Source organism: Pieris rapae, chromosome 15, assembly GCF_905147795.1.
Source record: "Pieris rapae chromosome 15, ilPieRapa1.1, whole genome shotgun sequence".
In the NCBI taxonomy this organism is placed as follows: Eukaryota; Metazoa; Arthropoda; class Insecta; order Lepidoptera; family Pieridae; genus Pieris; species Pieris rapae.
In genome coordinates this window covers 9,409,852-9,423,828 of record NC_059523.1, presented here as the reverse complement: position 1 = coordinate 9,423,828, position 13,977 = coordinate 9,409,852, and the positions used below count along the sequence as shown (strand labels likewise).

At 32.7% G+C, this 13,977-nt stretch overlaps 1 long non-coding RNA gene across 1 annotated transcript; it reads right to left on the bottom strand.

Annotated features, from left to right (window-relative positions):
- Positions 1 to 12,943: 12,943 nt before the first annotated feature.
- Positions 12,944 to 13,977, bottom strand: LOC123689821. The gene is made up of 2 exons (XR_006750700.1): positions 13,916 to 13,977; positions 12,944 to 13,068 (listed from the first exon to the last, which is right to left on the bottom strand). It is a non-coding gene; the product is annotated as an uncharacterized LOC123689821 (long non-coding RNA).

Below are 13,977 nucleotides of genomic sequence, written 5' to 3'. Positions count from 1 at the left end.
TTTGCGCGAAAGTTATCCTTCCGGCGTAAAGTAGGCCCCATGTTTGTGAGTCAAAGGATATCGTTTTAAAATGAAAAATAAAAGCCAAGTATAGTTTATTGTTACTTTTTGTCAATTATCTTGGAATCGAATCTTCTTATTAAAACATAACCATCGCTAAAGAGGAACATTTATAGATTGTTGATCAATAAGGTCGTCCGTTGTATCAACTGCGTAATTTGTTTTACGCAGTTAATACATTTTAAACTTGTATTAATGTGTTTTTTTGTAGAACTGGGTCCAAACAAACTTATGTTAAGCGATACCACCGTCCATGGACCTTTGCCAGAAGGTTCGCAGATGTGTTGCGAATGTATTGGAATTTAATACTATTTGTGTATGATTATCAGATTTAGACAATGTAAATACTTCTTAATGCTTCTCTGTTCATTCCTCGGAACCCAATAAGTTCTTTTTTGTTATATCAGGTTGAGAACAGTCTAATTTTCACCGAAATGAATTCAGTAGTTTTTGTGGTATCCACGCATTTCTGACGATGAGAACTAGGAGAAACTGTTCATGCTTGGTAACACAGAAGGCAAAAAATCATGTGGCCGTTCACCATTCAGCTGGACCAAGTGAAAGACTCATGGTCCTCAAAACTATGCACTATTATAAGAGAGGCGCACAGATAATAGATAGTCAGCTATAAATGTTTCCTTGCTGACCACGACGTTCAGACAGGAGCTTCTGATCAAATAAGGAGATATAGTTATAATAATTTAGCTTTATCCGCAGTTTACAGACATATAAAACTATAATACAAATTATTTTTTTTTAAATTTACATTCCCGGGAATTGAACTCGACACCTCGTGATCTATTGAATAACCAGATCGGATGGTCCTTACACTTCCGACATGACCGTAATCTCGTATTGACGGATGCGTCAATATACAATATTAATGTATGGTATTAAATGTTAAGTGGGAAAACGTCCTTGATTTTAAAACATAATTTCATGTCGGAACACAAGTCAAAGAGAGGTTCTGATAACTGATATCATTTTAATAAACCTTATTAAATTTAATTTCGTATTGTCTTGCATTTCTGTTTTTTAATTATTTTTCTATTATAGGCGGTTTTCTGACTATCAGCAGCCCATATTAGTAAGAACGTACTAAGAACTGCTTTTTAGGTTGACGTAATTTTTTTTTATAGTAGGGCTAAATTAGCGGGTGACTGAAACAAAGAAATTCAGTGTTGCTGACCTTTATGGGAATGGTTCTCTTGAAGCTGTACTTGTACGTAAATATTTGATTAATTATGACAAACTTTTTAGATCTGAGCGTCACATTTTTTGAATGTCATTCCTAATTAATTGTCACAATGTTTTCCGTCACCGTACGAGCGACTGTTAAATTCGTTCATAGAACATGTCCATTGGTGCACAGCCGAGTTGTGAACCTACCATCTGAGGGGTGAAATTCACTGGTTAAAGCAAGCTTAACGATGCAAGAGTGGCTTCATTTATTTTTAATTATCGCTCATTATCTTAATCAAATTAAATTCAACGGTGAACTTAGTTGCAAACATCTCAAACGCATTAAATTTTAATAATGTTTACATATATATTATTATATTCCTAGATGCAACAAAAAGTATATATTATGTAAAATGTACAATGAATATGTAAGAAAATGTATTAAGATATAATCCATATTAATTATCTGTGCTCATTGCTAATTGAGCTATGACGAACTTAAGATATCTGATCAACAAAAACTTGTATGTTACCGTTCGACACGTTATATTACTTATTTTTTATAAGACTATCTATATATATAGTAGTTAAAGTTAATAGGATAAAATAAAAACACTCTTTTATTAACTCGGTTCATTTTTATTATATAAGTTTAAGAGGAATGAATCAAATCAATTGCTTTTGTAACAGTTTTCCAAAGGTGACCTCAATCTAATATATCGATATTCGATACGAATTAAATAATTTAATAAATTTTACATAATATCAGAAGCACAGAGTTTTAATTAGTAAAAATGTTTGAAGAAACTTTTCATTTGACTTAAATTAATATAATCTTTTGTGAACAAAACTTAATTTATAGACCCTTAAAGTCACTGTGGGAGAAGCCTCGGCCATGTTTACAAATAATTTATTCTCTGAGAACTGGCTATTATTTTCAAGCATTGATATCCTTCATTTAACGAATTACTTCTTATAACAAGGTTTTTTCCAAAGAAATACGATCTTGTCTTTCATAAAAAAATCATTTAAAAACATTTTCATTTAATTTCATTTATAGGTCAGCCATAATAGGCAACTACCGCAGCCCATAGACACCCATTTTGTTATAATAATAATTTAATTGCAAGAATATGGTATAAAAATGTTGTATGGTAGTACCATCGAAAGTTCGCAAATTCTGTCACACATAATGGCATGCAAATTTATATATAAGTTATATGCATTATGAGTCACATCAATAAGTCAATTCCTATATTATTTGTAGTGATAAAATATAACACATTATTGTTAGTTAGATGCAATCTGGCTTTCTGACCTTCAAAATGTCTCTTAGTAATAAAAAAAACGTTCTCATACACAGTTTTTCATTTGTAAGTCGTATCTGCTGGAGAAGACTTCTACTGAGAGACCATTCAATAATTCTATTTTGCAATAGGTAATCCCTAGTAAACTTTGGTATATTTACAGCCAAGAGGCTGTGAAATATTTAACGAGAGCCTAAAGACGCCCCAATATTACCATACATAAAAAAATGAAAATTCAAAATCATTTATTGATGTAAGTAACACATATGAACGTTAATAAAGTAATAAATATTAAATTATAAATACTTCTAATTTTACATTTACTGCCAGTTCTCAAATAAAGGGCATAGAACTAACGAGAAGAACTAGCAATAAACTCTCCTCCGCTCTTTTAAAGCGCCAAGATTTTTGTTTTGCACAATTTTTGTTAGGAGCTACCATTATACATACATTTAAATCAATTTAAACCATAAAATCTATTTTGGCTGCAACACATACATAATGTATAGCGAATTGTTGTTCACTGAATCATTTCCAAGGTACAAATTAATAGTTGAGTTATTACCATTCTAGCTTAAGCCTACGTTTCAATAGATACAAATTGTCTTTGTAAAACATCTAACCAAAACATACACTAAGGCAATCCTAGGAAGATACACCGGAAGCTCCAACATCGCGGATGTAGGCGCCATCCCCAATCACAACTTTAAGAGACTCTGATATTTAAAAATAATGAAAAATAGTTAATTAACCAATATTGAAAAGTAACAGGTTTTTCTACATAGCCTTAAATATATGCGTAGTTTAACATATAAAGGTTATGTGTTGTTAAAGGCAAATATTTATACAAATGCGATAACGACGTCCTTCGTTCCACAACTGGCGTTTAAGGCAATTTCTGCCGCGCATCATCACGATGTAGAACCAGCTGCCCACAGAAGTATTTCCGAACAAATTCGACTAACCATCCGTCCAATTCTTTTAGTCAGGCAATTGCGAGCCTTCTGGCAAATTAAGTTCATGAGGTCAATAAGTGTAATAAGTGAAACTTCTTTGTAAATTAATTATTACTAAGGTAAAAGCCCCGATAGATGATCATGTACATATATATATATATATATATATATATATATTTACTGTTTGCACTCTGTATCCGTGCTAATGTTAATAAATATAAATAAAAAAATAATATTTTTTTTTAGTTTAATGTACAAGATACTATGAGACTGAACTGCCATCTGAAGTTCAAATATGTAACCACAAAACGAATACCAATCGCGTGTATTTATTCTCGATCTTCCTTTCTCACTCTCTCTCAATCGTTCTCAATCGCTCTCTCCCCTTTTTTCGACAAAAACTTTGCACATATTCGTGATGCTCCGTAAAAATGTTACCCTCATGCGCCTAAAGAAGTTCGCTGAAAATTTGGTGGTCACAAAATCATTTCCCGACGGGCCACCGACACTTGAACATACGTACACAACAACCTACTATGGGCACAGCTTGTCTATGGCCATACATGCCGAATAGTAAACCAAGGAGGTTTCGTGTTTGAAGACGGTTCACGGGCTTTGTCTATCTCTCTAGAGGAAATCAAAGTGACAGACTAATTACGAATAAAATCGATAGAAGATAAAGCCTTAAGGCCGATTACAATCTCGGGCGTAATTCTCAACTTTTTAGTATAATCGAGATGACATTTACAGAACGAACCAAACTAGAAATAATTGCTGTTTTAAGAGAAGCTCCATTTCAAGATTAAATGTGAATTACGAAGTAAATTGATGCGGTATTATAATTTGATTTATTCATAACGTTTTACTAGTAAGGTTGCTCTGGGGATCGAATTGTGATTTTAATTGTTTCGAGACATACATTGTTTATGGTATCACGGAATATTCTTCACCTGCATCATGACCTCGGCCATTTTTAAGTCACACCGTACTTTAGAATACTCGGCTAGCTTCGGCTTCGTATAGCGCCGTCTCTGTCAGCCTTGTAGTAGATACCGACTGTTAGTCTTTCGTGTGTTGGAGTTAGTGTGTCCTTTTTGGAAGTTAAAGATTCATCATCAGATATCAAAATTAACGTCCTTAAGCTTTTTGTATGTGCACATAAGAATCATACATATCTTAAAAAAGCACATATCTCTTTCTTATCTAACCCTTTGATAGCTTTCGCATAGGAGATAAATAACAGGAGGCAAAGCGGCAGGAGGCTCATCTGTGTTAACTTATAAGGATACTCTCAATGCCAGAAGAAACGAGTGTACGACGGGCGGCCTGTCTCTTTGCTGTCTTTTAGCTGGATGAGCTCGCTTACAAATGATATGCACTAAGCAAAATCAGAATGCTTAGATTAAATTTATTTTTTGCAAGCAAATAGCGTAAATAAATAAATCTATTTAAAATACCACATCCATAATTCGCACTTACCATCAACACTCCTTCCGCATTCTTATTCAGAGCACTGAATATCGTTTTATTCATTTAACTTTTAAGCCCAAATAAGTGTTAATTAACATTTTAACTTGGCTATTAACCATGTTTAAAAATGGCTACCGTATTAAGAATGAAATTCTCCCGAATGCATGACATTCTAACAATTATCGAGAGAAAGTTAGCTGGACGGTTTTGTGATTAAATTGTTGCTATGAATTTTGTTAATTAAATTGCAAATTACTTCGAAAACTGAATTTATTAATAGGAAGGTCCATCCAATCGGATGCAACGTCTTTTATATTTATCGGTTATGGTTATTTTTCGTCTAATTTTTACTTTACTTCATTATCACTTATAGTCAATAAATACTTATAGTACCAAGCTAATGTATTCGTAAAATGAAAATATTCGTAATTTTTCCCCGTATTTAATTATTGATATAAATATTACTGTAACTCTTGATATTATAATTCGTATGAAGGTGATTAATTTTACCAGAAAGGAATTTCTAAGAAAACGAGAGGAAACCATAACTGGCAATTTGAACAGCAACGCACTCGCGAGCCCTCTGGCATTGAGAGTGTCCATGGGCGGCGGTGTCACTTAGCTTCGGATGACTCCCTGCCCGTCTGCCTCCTGAAACATAAAAGAAATACTTTTAATTGTTTCACCTGCCCTAGCGAATTTCATTGCGTCTTCATATGTTTTTTTTTTATTTAGCCCTTTTAGTACCTACTACCAACATATGGAACATATTGCTATGTTACCCATGGAGACTGCAATTTTCCGAAAAAAAAAACCCTAGTACTAATTGTTTTTTATTATTTATACACTAGACAAAACCTTCCGAAGTTTAAATAAATGGAGATATCTGTTATAATGACGTAGATTATTGTCAAAAAATGTTTGTATGGAAAATGCGTCAGTGGCACTACCAAAAGAAAGAAATAAAGTTATTAAGTTCATTTGTTTTCAATCTTTCCAAGTATTTTAAATATACAGTTTAAAATCTTATATCAATCTTTTCTTTACTACTTTACTTTACTTTACTTTACTTTACTTTACTTTACTTTACTTTACTTTACTTTACTAACCACCTAAAATAGCACTTTTGAACGTTAAATAAAATATAAAGGTGATTGTAATTTCCCCTTCCAAAAGGTAGTTTCGTGTGGGAAACGAATGATGAAAAGAATGGGCTAGAAACTCGACACTTAATCTTTTAAAATAGCATTTACAATATTTGTATACATTCGTTAAATAATTATATGTGAAGACAATGTAATCCTAGAATAAAACTACTACTTACTATACTATTTTGTCTATTATTGTATTGTTAGTATACATGTTCCTCACATATTTACAAATATCGAAACGGTAAAATATTATACACTAAAGAGTGATAAAAAACAATAAAACGGATTGTGAGATAAACATAATATACTGCGTTTGAGGTACAACACAAAAAAACAAAAAAATGTAAAATTAGATCTGCAATCAATTGATTTTGTCAAGGCTCTATGATTGTACCATGGAACAGGACCAGCATGACCAACATGTAACGTCCTCCTCACCCAAACCCAAATTTCTCAAGGCTTATTTTCTTCGTTATACATACATCTAGTACAATACATACACAGGTAGTATTTTGTTAAAAACATATTGTTATATATTTATTGGGTCATATTCAGTTTCCAGTGACATTTACAACATACTGAATCACTTAACGTATTTCGTTTGCAAGAATGTAGGCGTTAATGTCTTATTTAACATGTAAATTGTATCGTTTACTTATTACAAGTTATTTCTGGTATTTATTATATAGAGCGCTCATATGTGTTAAACAAAATAAAATTTCGAATCGTTGTACGCCAGTGATACCGTCGTATACTTATGTGACAAAAAACCCTTGCACACAGGGTAATATCGTGAATGGCACCCAAAAAACGCACAGAAGACCACTGACCCAAAATGATAACGGACCCTGTGCTCCTGGGTTCAACTTCCCGTAAGATAAATTTCTGCGTCTAAATAAAAAAACATGTGCCGAAAAAACTAACTTGCTGATAAGCATTAAGCATACGCGCTCTATTAGATCGATTATGTAGGTATGTGTTAGATATTTAATTAAAATATGCAATTATGTTGTGTATATTTTGCATAGTATACGCTAATTTGTAAGCGATAAGGTTATAATTTTTGTATGTATGCTTTTATATGCTTTAAAGGAAAAAGTTAAAAAATATAGGATTTAAAGTCACAGTGGGGCACTGAGGCTATCCCATAGATTGCCTGCTCTCCCTCTCTTCCTTTCTTTAAACCTCAACTTCTACTCTTTGTGAAACATGTCTACATCGTACCCGTAATATTCGTACTAAGTGAACTAACTAAAATTGTCGTTATATGTGTCCTTTTTCATTGTTTCACATGCTTTAATTAAAAAATCATTTTATAGGTGACACAATGTACACTTATGACGTCAAAAAAGAAATATATTAAAAGCTTCTAATTTTACATTTACTGCCAGTTCTCAAATCAAGGCCGGAACGGAAGAGAAGAACTGGCAATAAACTCTCCGCCACTCTTTTTAGTCGACCAGTTTTTTTTTGTTTTACACAACAACGAACATTTTTTTTTGTACATATTGATGTTCTTTAATGTTGTGGAACATTTTATTTCTATCATCAATCGTTTATGCTACTACGCTTATCGCTCTATTGGTCTGCTCTTTTTATTTTTTAGAACAGTCCATTCGGTTACTGTTAGACCATATGTCATCTGTATCTGCATACTTGCCCTGCCCATCTCCATTTAAATTGTAGGTAACGGCGGATCCAGGGGGGGGGGGTCATGACCCCCTGAGCTGGTTCCAGGACTTAGGTGGAACATAATTATTTTTAGTTAATTTAATATAATACATAACTTTGTATGATGACAAACGTATAAGTTCTTGGCTTGACCACGACTACGTGGCACCCTCCTGGTGCCAAAGTTGGATCCGCCCTTGGTTGTAGGGCATTCTGCGCAGCAGCATGATGCTGACCATAACATAACACTATAAACTGGAATAAGTCCTATCATAAAGTATACATACCAGTCCTATCTTATAAGAGTAAAAATAAATCAAACGATAAAAGACAGCAAATGTCGCTCGTACGGGAAGTGAATCGTTGAATCCGGGATAGACCGAGAGGTAACTCTCTTTAATTGCGTTAAACTTGGGATAATTCAACATGGCTGTACTTGTTGTATATTGCACTCGTATATAATAAAATATGTGTTTAATATGTACTATGTTTCATTGTTAATGTAATAAATAATCATTCTATTGCAGATAAAACATATAAATATTACATTACTGTGTGTGCGTTGGTTTTCTCTGTATTCTACGGGGCAGCGATTCCGCGGGGCAGAGCTCCTACCAGCTGCTGTGACTAACGTTTGTGACCGAATTATTAGACCGAATAAAGTATCACAGACCTAGTACTATGATTGAACCTTACGAAGACTATGATTGATCAAATACCGAATATAATAAATAATTCTTATAAGTAATAGAACCAATTTGAAAAAAAAAATATTATCGTTTTGTAGAATATTAAGAATTTTTGGTTTCTTTCCCTTCCCCTTAATCTGCAACTCTATGCTTGACATACATATTTACATGTATATACTAATCTATCGCCAGAGAACTTGACGTTATGCAAGAATTCACCAATTATTATCTTTATAATTATAATTCAATAAATTAGGTTATGTTATTATTAATATATAAAAGAGAATTCGGTTGGGTAGTTTTAGAGTTATTATAGTTTCTGGCTTACATAAAATATAAATAAATCTTAAATATATAAATATTTATTATGAACAATAAAAATATCAAATGAAAATTTCCTTATGATGTCTGAGAGTTGTATAAGGCGTATCGTAAAATAAATATAATACCAACATTTTAATAAATAAACAATAAAGTAACATTTGTTTGTACACTAACCTCGTAAACTTATTACAAATTGCTAAATTAATATCTTATCAAATGTCCCTGTAAATAAATCGCTTGTATTTATCGTCCAACTCCTGGACTATAAATGTAAAGTGCCGACGGTATAATTAATTGGATGGGCTTATGCAATACTTCAAACATCCCAGATTTTACTCTTCATAATGGTAATTTATTAATGGTTATACTTTGTTCGTACTATTAGAGATTGGGTCAGCAGTAGCCACAAAAAACACCTTAAGTCGTTCAAACCCCACTGTGACTCCGGGGTCGCTATCGCAATTCGCAGTCTACCGAGACCTCAACGGCAGTATACACTTCTTAGGCAGTTTGACATTGACATAATATCTTCTCCTATTTACAAATACTTATTTAAATAAATAAATAAGTATTTGTGTGTTTATCGTAAACCGTTGAGTCTTCATAATTTCTTCATAATTTTAGCAGAACTACTTTTTATTTAATTCGACCAGACATAAGCATCTAAACATGATAAAAGAAGTAAAAAAAACACAGCGGTTTAAAAATCCATGCAACTTCATCGCTAATCCAAATGGTTAGTTATTAGTGGGCAGCTGTAGCCGTAAATTAGATTTATACAATCGTATTTAATATTTATTGGTACATAAGTGAATAATACTCTCCACGATGAACCAGTACTGAGGACCGTCGTATGCGCACTGTATTTAATGTCAAGGTAGAGCAAGGTTGTACTTGGATTGCACTCCGTCACCATGACTTAATGATCTATAGGACATTTCCATTTAATTATGAAATCAGAAGTATTCTACACAGTATTTATTCATGCAACATATTTTTACATAGTAGATCAATCAGATTGGGTTTAAAAATATCTTTTATATTAATAGAAATAAATAATTATGATAAAAATGCAGCTATGACATTATCTGACTAGTAGTATTACTATATAATATAATTAATGACGATTACGATACCAATGATAAGTTATAATTATTACTAGTTCGCGACATCAAAAAAATCAGAAAGGCCGGCTACGCACTCGCCAATCTAAGAGTGTCAACCTACAGTAGTGTTATATCAGACGATTTATAAAAATATAGCACTACGTATACACTTCCTGAAATGCATACATTTTTTTTGGAACTAAATTGTGACCAGGTTTCCTATAACATTTTAAAAGTATAGTCACCCTACGATTGTTAAAAAGATCAATTTGGTGTACATGTTTTTGTACATTCCACGCAGTAATGTCGTTTAATGTATTCATTTGTTTTTGTGAAATTGATCTGATTGATTTATGGGTTCATTAATATTAATCACAAAAATGTTATTAACATTAAGATATTACTATAACTAAAGCCTGTAGCTTTAATTGCGGAAAATGAGTGCACCTACCTACCTAGTCTGTCCTTTGTCACAGGACAAAACAAATATTCAAATAATCATTTAAAAAAATAAGGAAATTATACGTAAAAAAGTGCGTGCGTACAAAGTGCACACCCAAAAGAGAAACTTCTTTGTAAATTAATTATTGCTAAGGTAAGAGTATATGTAGATGTGTTTGTATCTATATTCACACTGGTTACATACTGTATACATGCTAATGATAACATAAATAAATAAAAAGTCCGTTCTAATGTGTAACTTCTAAACGAATCATCAACCAATAGCGTGTATTTTCTCTCTCTCTCTCCCACCTCTCGCTCCATGGCACTGTGCGTGTTGCGACGGTCACTCTATCTCACTCTCTATTCAGAAATATCGGCTTGCTTGCTCCCTACTCTCGCTCCATGGCTATTTGTTTCATGCTACGTTAATTCTTTCTCACTCTCTCTCTCAATCAGTCTCAATCGCTCTCTAACTTTTCTTGAAAACGCTGCGTAAATATACGAAGACATCTTCGTGACGCCAATATTATTATTGCGTTTCACCCTACAAAACCTTTAAAATCCTACTTGTTACATACTATTTTAATGTTAACTCAGTTTAATATGTCTAAATAAATTATTATTGTTTAAGTCGAATCTTTCGTGTGCTCATCGTTGTATGGTCCCAGGTTCAAAATTTGATGAAAAATACTCGATGGGCAACTCCATAGAGACCTGTCATCGAGTCGTTTTACCAACTTTGCTGTGTTATTTCTTATTACCTTCATTATGATATTTCTATATAATTGCTCTTTTAGTAATTTCGTGGAAGCTAAGCGGAACCATGCCGCTATTTCGATACATATGCGGCGATATTGCGGGCTACTAGATTGTGACAAAGGCTTGGGTTGCAAGGCTTTGGTTTGCGCTGCGCCTTCTTAAGTTATACAATCACACATTTTCATAAGTATTAGATTGTCCTTTTTATAATATATCTGCTGTTTGAGAGCAAAAATGAAATATAACTACCGCAGCTCATTATTTCTGGATTTCGAGAAAGTAAGATTTTTTTAAAACTGAAGATTAGTATCTCCTTGCAAAGTCAGAACAGAATAAAACACGTAAAAATGCCGCCAGATTTACTTTCTAGTGATTGTAATAATTTAACATTATAAATAGTAAAACAGAGAATCTTTCAGTAAAGTAACAAATATTGTAATAAATGAAATATTTACATCATTATAAATCACGCGTCAAGAGATAACGCAACATGTTAAGCAAAGTGTGGCGATGTTGCCAAAACATAATTATTGGATATCCTATGAAACAACAAATAAACTTTCTAGGTTTGTCAGGAAAGTGAAATTGTCTGTAAACTGGGCGTGTGCACGCGAAGGCTGGGCCGAATTTATTTATAATATTAATATCAACAACAACAATATTTAATAGCAGAATATTTAAAACGACAATATTTAATAGCAGGATGTTAAAATAACTCACCAACTCTTCACGAGTCTGTCTGGACACAACCAAATTTTAAGGGTAGGGAATTGAACTAGTATCGAGTTACCTTTGGTGTGCCGCAGGTCAGGGTTCTTGGTCCCACATTGTTCCTTTTTTATATTAATGAATTATACTGAATGAACCTAAGAAAAAAATGTTAAAATTGATGACGCAGCCTTGTTGTTTTGTGTTGTCAGGATTGGTTTGAGGCGTTTCAATATGCTCAGCTGAGTCTGAATTTGGTGTCTGATTGGCTATATAGCAGTTCTCTAGCGTTTAACTCTGAAAAGACCAAATTGAGACCAAAAAATGACCTTCACAAATACGAAGCGTGAAATTCCTTCTGTTCTTTCACTGGGTGGCAGTGAGTGAGAATCAAGCCGATCGTTACGTTAGAGATTGAACATTCGATTCGCTGATTTTGGTCAAAAGGAAAAATAGGAACACCGGAGATGATCATTCTTCCATATGGGATCGGACTTGAGCCTAAAAATCTAAACATTTTACACAATTCTATTAATTATATTTTCTTCACAATTTTTATACCATACCTATTATTAATTGAAGTGAAACTTCTTAAGGCGCATGAGGCAATTTTTTTGACGGATGAAACGTCACGGAGAAGCTTTTTTGTCGAAGACGTGTATTTTGTACGCATGCTTTTTTATGTATTATTTATTCCACATCATTATTATATAAAAATACATACATATAAAATAATAATATTTTGGAATATATGTAATTTAAATCGGCATCCCTACTCATACCCTAATAGTTACTACTAATTCGATAAAAAATGATATAATAATAATAAAAGCCACACTAATTATCCAACATAAAAAAAACATTAAAAAATATTTCTATCTATAATATCTAATATGCAACTTTAGTGAACTCAGCCAGTGTACAAACAATTAGGTTTACCTCGAGAGAAGTTCCGTTTATATTTTTTTTATTATATCTCACTTATTGTTTGACATTGTCTGGCATGTACTCATTATTATATTTTTCGCATACAATTACCGGTTTCCTTGTAAAATAGTATTTTAAAAACGTTAGTAATGGTCTCTTGTATGTACTTTAAGAAATAAAACAATATTCTAAAGAAAGTAAACGTCTATATTTTGTGCGATTGTTTAGGGTCCTGGCATCTCATCCTTCGGCTGACAGTTGGGGCATTGCCCATAGACTACGGCTACCACCATAAGAGCCAATACGAGGGCACACTAAAACAAAACACAGTTATCGGCGATAAAAATCTGTAATCTCTCTCTTATGAAAAACTACTTCACAGATTTCAAAATGAAGTAAATCCAGCGGTTTATCGTGGAATGTAGATTTTACTGAGCAGAGATGGTCTTAGAAAAGCATTTGAGTCTCAATCCGGTAAAGGTAAAGGAAAATATCGTGTGAAAACGGACATATTTTAACGTCAAAATGTACATGACTATGTTTAAAACAAACTAAATAGCTTTTCAATTATTTTTAAAACTGGTGTAAGTTAAAATCTTAAAATAGGATAATGGCAGTTGAACTATCATGTTCATACAAAGATCTATCTGAATACACCGATCCCACCCACCATAGATAGCTTGTATCGACAGATACTTATCGCAATCCGTCGATAGATCATTGGCACACTTTTATTAATATTTAGATGAAGATCTCTATCTCAGATGTTCAAAAATGGATTGAGATAAGTTATTGGGTTTGGGCGTAAGTGCCTCTAGATTATTGCTGAGCGTTAACATAAACGATAGGTTTAAAAAAATAGGTTGAAATCTATCAATTTCTAATATATACTTTAATTTTTACGAATCAGCCAAAATTGCTAATAACTAATAATATTTTGGTCAATTTGGAATACAATAAATAACTATAAAGAACTTACACAAAAAGGTTACACAATTGTACGACAATATAATAATAAAATTACCTACAACTTTTAAACACGATACCTATATTATTTTAATAACTTTGAATGCAGACTTATGCCGTTCATCCGAAACAATTATTGTTTTCAGAATCAAACTACTGCTAAAAGAAATATAAAACTAATATTTAAAAATTTACCACAATCAAGTTTTTCATCTTGCGTATTTCAATTCTCAATGTATAATGTGCGTGGCTGGAAG